Below are 5,828 nucleotides of genomic sequence, written 5' to 3'. Positions count from 1 at the left end.
TATTCAAGGTCTTTTATTGTTCCATTTTGGATTGCCTTTTCTATTTCCTTGAAGAATGCGGTTGATATATTGATAGGTATTGCATTGAATCTGTACATAGCCTTGGGAAGTATTGCCATTTTCATGATGTTGACCCTTCCAATCCAGGTGCATGGGAGGTTTTGCCACTTTCTAAGTTCTACTTTGATTTCCTTTTTCAGGTTTTTAAAGTTTTCATTGTAGAGGTCCTTCACTGCTTTAGTTAATTCCTAGGTATTTTATTTTTTATGGGGCTATTACAAATGGAGTTGCTTTCCTGATTTCAGCCACACTCTTCTCATTGTTGGCATACAGAAAAGCCATTTATTTTTGAGGGTTAATTTTATACCCTGCTACTTTGCCAAAGTTTCAAATCAGCTCAATTTGGGAGTGGAGTCCATGGGATTCTTTAAATACAAGATCATGGCACCTGCAAAAAGGCAGAGTTTTTTTTTGTTTTGTTTTGTTTTTTTTTGTTTTTTTTTTATTTTTTATTTTTTGGGTCCAGTCATGGGGCCTGAACTCTGGGCCTGGGCGCTGTCCCTCAGCTCTTCAGCTCAAGGCTAGCGCTCTACCACTTGAGCCACAGCGCCACTTCTGGCTTTTTTCTTTTTGCTTATGTGGTGCTGGGGAATTGAACCCAGGGCCTCAGGCATGCAAGGCAAGCACTCTACCACTGAGCCACCTTCCCAGCCCAAAAAGGCAGAGTTTTACTTCATCTTTTTCTATTTGGATCCCCTTTATGTTTACATCTTGTCTTATTGCTGTAGCTAGGCATTCTAATACTAGATTGAAGAGAAGTAGAGAGAGTGGATATCCTTATCTCATTCCTCAGTTTAGGGGAAATGGCTTTAGTTTTTCACCATTAAGTATGATGCTGGCTGTAGGTTTGGCATATACAGCCTTTATTGTATTGAGGAATGTTCCATGGATTCCTAATTTTTCCAGAGCCTTCATCATAAAGGGGTGTTGGATCTTGTCAAATGCTTTTTCTGCATCTAGTGAGATAACCATATGGTTCTTATCCTTACTCTTGTTGATGTGGTGAATTTTATTGATTTGCATATATTGAACCAACTTTGCATACCTGAAATGAATCCTGTTTCATCGTGGTGTATGATTTTTTGGATGACTTGTTGAAGTCAATTGGCCAAAATTTTGTTGAGAAGTTTTGCATCGATGTTCATCAAAGAAATGGGTCTATAGTTCTCTTTCTTTGATGAGTCCCTGCCTGGTTTTGGGATGAGGGTTATGATGGCTTCATAGAATGAGTTCAGTAGTGAACTTTCTCTTTGGAGTTGGAGGAGTATTGGTGTAAGTTCTGCTTTGAAGGCCTTGTAGAATTCCACTGTAAATCCATCCGGTCCTGGGCTTTTCTTGGGTGGGAGGTCTCTTATTGCTGTTTCTATTTTGATGCTTGATATGGGTCTGTTAAATTGGTTTAACTCATCTTGATTTAGTTTCAGCATGTCGATATTTGCTAGGAAATCATCCATTTCTTCCATATTCCCAAAGTTATTAGCATAAAGGTTTGAGAAGTATTCCCTTATACTGTTCTGAATCTTGGTTGTTTCTGTGGTGATGTTTCCATTCCTATCTCTGAGTTTGTTTATTTGGGTGTGTTCTCTTCTTTTTCTGATAAGATTTGCTTAAAAAAAAAAAAAAAGAAGTCCAACTCATCTCCAATTCACCACCAGAAAACAGGAAGTGGCACTGTAGCTCAAGTGGTAGAGCGCTAGCCTTGTGCTGAAGATCTCAGGGACAGTACTCAGGCCCAGAATTGAAGCCCCATAGCTGACAAAAGAAAAAAGAAACCCAACAACAACAGATGCTGGAGGAGATGTGGCCAAAAGGGAACCCTACTACACAGTTGGTGGGAGTGTATAACTTGTTCAGCCACTCTGGAAAGCTGTGGTGTTTCCTCAAAAAACTCCACCTAGAGCGACCCTATGACCCAGCAATCCCACTTCTGGGCATATACCCAAATGATCACAAATAAGACCATACTAAAGCTACCAGCACAACTATGCTTATCATAGCATTATTCACCATAGCTAAGATATGGAACACTTATGAACTACGGAGAGTGAGACAATCCATCGAGGCACAGACAATGAAAGGTGGACAAAAGAAGTTTATTTACACTATTGACACCAGAAAGGGGTCTTGATACTATCTTGTCCTGGGCTAAATACCCAGAACCAAGAATAGCCTCAACCACCAAACCTCCAAGCCTCCAATAGGCAGTCCTGACCCCCTGCCCCCAACCTTTATTAGTTGGTCTGCAAACCACCAAACCTCAGACCTCCAAATCTCCAAATCTCCAAAGGGGAAGGCTTTTCCTTTCTTCCCTTCCTCCTCCTCTCCAGGCCTCTGTACTTTCCACAGGCCTGCCCTGCTCTGCTCTGGGAGGCGCTCTCCACAGGCCTCTCTAGAGGGAGAATAGTTTAAAAGGGGTGGCAGCATTTCATGTATGTTATTAGAGTACAGCATTTAAAAATATAAATTCTAAGCGGGCACCAGTGGCTCATGCCTGTAATCCTAGCTACTTAGGAGACTGAGATCTAAGGATCACAGTTCAATGCTAGCACAGGCAAGAAAGTCCATGAGACTTTTATCTCCAATAAATCACTCAGAAAACCAGAAGTGGTGCAGTGGCTCAAGTGGTAGAGCACTACCCTTGAGCTGAAGAGATGAGGGACAGTGCCTAGGTCCAGAGTTCTAGCCCCACCACCAACAAAAAGATAGAGAGATAGAGAGAGACATAGAGAGATAGATATAAACTCTAGATAAAAAGCTCCTAGGATCTCACCTCATTCATACAGGTGGTTCTATCAAAGAAAGTTATTTGACTTCTCCTTTCCTCAATTTTCTTTCATGAATATGGCTAATTCATAAAGATAATGAGTATTCAAAAACTTAATATGCATTGAAGCTAGAAGTGAGGTTGGCCCACAGTAAGCCTTAAATAAATGTTATCTAACACACACACACACACACACACACACACACACACACACACACACACATTCACATTCAGCTCCTGACTTAGCCAAGAATCCAACATCTTACTAGCAGTGTGGTTGCCCTCAGAGCAGGAGACACAGCTGGAGAAAAGATATGGTATGCCTAGACACTTTTCCAGTTGACCTCCAAAGTCATGCAGTACCATCAGAGAGGGCTGTATTTACAAACTCAGTTAGGGTGTCACTACTTGTGTATATGCAAGGTTTACAGCACCATTATAGAAAGAACAAACATTAGGAAGCTATGCCTCTAATGGAAGTGCATTACCAACATCTGAGTTTCTGCTGGTTCTCAAGCCAAAGTCAAATGTTATCAATAACGCTATAACTAAAGTGAAAAGGCAGACTCAGTGTCAAAATGTTCCTGACCAGCCCAACTTTCTCCAGCTTTCTAATGTTTGGAAAGACTATTTATCAGCTGTAGGGCTGCTGGGTGCTGTCGAAATGGGCATGTTCATGAAACCCGGGAAAGTGGTGCTGGTCCTGGCCAGACGCGACTCTGGACGTAAAGCCATCATTGTGAAGAACATTGATGATGGCACCTCAGATTACCCCTAAAGCCATGCTTAGGTGGCAGGAATTGATCGCTATCCTTGAAAAGTGACAGCTAACATGGGCAAGAAGAAGATCACCAAGAGGTCAAAGATCAGGTCCTTTGTGAAAGTTTATAACTACAATCACCTTATGCCCACAAGGTACTCTGGGGATATACCCTTGGACAAAACTGTGGTCAACAAGGATGTCTTCAGAGACCCAACTCTTAAATGCAAGGCAAGACGGGAGGCCCATGTCAAGTTTGAGAAGAGATGCAAGACCGGCAAGAACAAGTGGTTCTTCCGTAAGCTTCGGTTTTAGATGTTTTTATTTCCATCATTAAAAATGAGGGTGGGGGAGACTATTTATCCATACTTTGCCTCTCAGAAGCAGAGCTTGGATCCTAATATCCGTGGAAGAAAAGTATTTTAAATTATAGTCTCTACCATAAATCTTTGTTCATGGTGGGAAGACATTAAAAATATAACACATAAAGACAAGATTAGGAGTGGTATAAGCATTCAGAATTTTACAGAATTAAATAGAGTAACTGGTGCTTGAAAAAGAAATACAACATTCTGTGATAATAAGATAAAGCTCTTTGGAGAAAACAAGGTAAGCTATTAGAAAATAAGAGAACATTCTGAATAAAACGACTAAAACTGAACATAGGAAAGTAGCAATGCAAAGAAAGAGAGAGAGAGAGGAGAGAGAGAGACAGAGGGAGACAGAGAATAGACAACATAAGTATTCCATTTTGCTTTGTTTCCTTTTTTTTTCCAAGACAGCTTCTGGTTTCAGTCCCCAACACCAATAGATGAAACATATACATATATACATACATTCATTCATTCATACATTGAAGATTTAAAGTCAAAGGAAAAAAGAACCCCATAATGAACACATTTTGTATTTTTCAGTAGACCACACACAAAAAAAATTCAGGTCACAGTTTTAAATTCAGAACTTAGAAGGTTGATAGCCTACAGAGAGATAATTGAAACTGAAAAAGGTGAGATTTCTAAGTAAAAGTCTAACAAGAAAACCATAGGAAATAGATGAACTTAGAGGTCAAGGAAAGAAACAGACACAAATGAACATGACAAAGAAAAAGATGTTAGGATGAAAGAAATAAAATTAGGATAGCTCAAAAAATGTATAAATAGCTATAAAAATGTTTCCAGGCTTTTAAAAATAAGCAAGCTATCATCTTCTTCCATATTTAATCATATTTAATATGTTCAATTAAGTACTCAAAAATCTCACATGCAATTAAAGTATTTCAGCTCAATATCTATTTTAGATATTGGACTTGCATTATTTTCCTGATAACCTCTAAAATAAAAATACAGCTTGTGTACTTTTGCACATTTAATTAGAATTTGGATGAAAGATTAAAAAATATGATGCAATAAGAATCTGTCACCCAGGAAACTAGCTAATATTATGGAAAATTGTGCAGCTTTTTTTAATAAATGTAATTCAACCCTAGGCAGTGTCTGGGCAAGTTCCATATATAAAAGGAGAATTCAATAAATATTCACTTATACTGGTAGCAAACCAGGCAGGCAAGTTAGAAAATCCAGAAGTAAGTAAGTTTAGATAATTACTTTGTGAGGAAGGAGAGAGAAGAATTATTGTTTGGCATGGAGTTTTAGTTTGGGAATATGAAACATTCAATAGGTGGATGGTGGTGATGATCATATAACATTGTGAATATACTTTTAATTTTAGTTTCTTATTTCTGTAGTTTTACAAAATGGTTTCAATTCAACATGTCAGTCTGTGAGTACAATGCACCCTGACTAAATATGAATATACTCATATTATTGAAATGTACATTTAAAATGGCTAAAATGGTAACTTTTATGTATATATGTATATGTACATATGTGTATATATGTATGTATATTATATATATATATATATATAGTAACTTGTTCAATTCTTTTTTTTTTCCAGTCCTGGGGCTGGGGCATTGTCCTTGAGCTTTTTTTGTTATTGTTCAAGACTAGTGAGAAAACTACAGCACTACTTTCATCTTTTTTTCTGAGTAGTTTACTGGAGATAAGAGTCTCACAGACTTTCCTGCCCCAGCTGACTTTGAACTCCAATCCTCAGATCGTAGGCTCCTGAGTAGCTAGGATTACAGGTGTGAGCCACCATCACCTGGCCAATTCTTATATGATGCTACAAGCAAAAAAGTGCTAATTCTCTAGGAACAGTGGTTATATTAATTATTTTATGCCA

General features: G+C 38.4%; 1 pseudogene; it reads left to right on the top strand.

The window, feature by feature from the left end:
* Nucleotides 1–465: 465 nt before the first annotated feature.
* LOC122106517 lies at nucleotides 466–3,899 on the top strand (annotated as a pseudogene).
* Nucleotides 3,900–5,828: the final 1,929 nt, after the last annotated feature.

The sequence above is a fragment of the Dipodomys spectabilis genome, unplaced genomic scaffold (assembly GCF_019054845.1).
Source record: "Dipodomys spectabilis isolate Male_0828 unplaced genomic scaffold, ASM1905484v1 ptg000042l, whole genome shotgun sequence".
NCBI classification, from domain to species: domain Eukaryota; kingdom Metazoa; phylum Chordata; class Mammalia; order Rodentia; family Heteromyidae; genus Dipodomys; species Dipodomys spectabilis.
The sequence above is the reverse complement of the archived record's forward strand: the minus strand, read 5'-3'. Positions and strand labels throughout refer to the sequence as shown.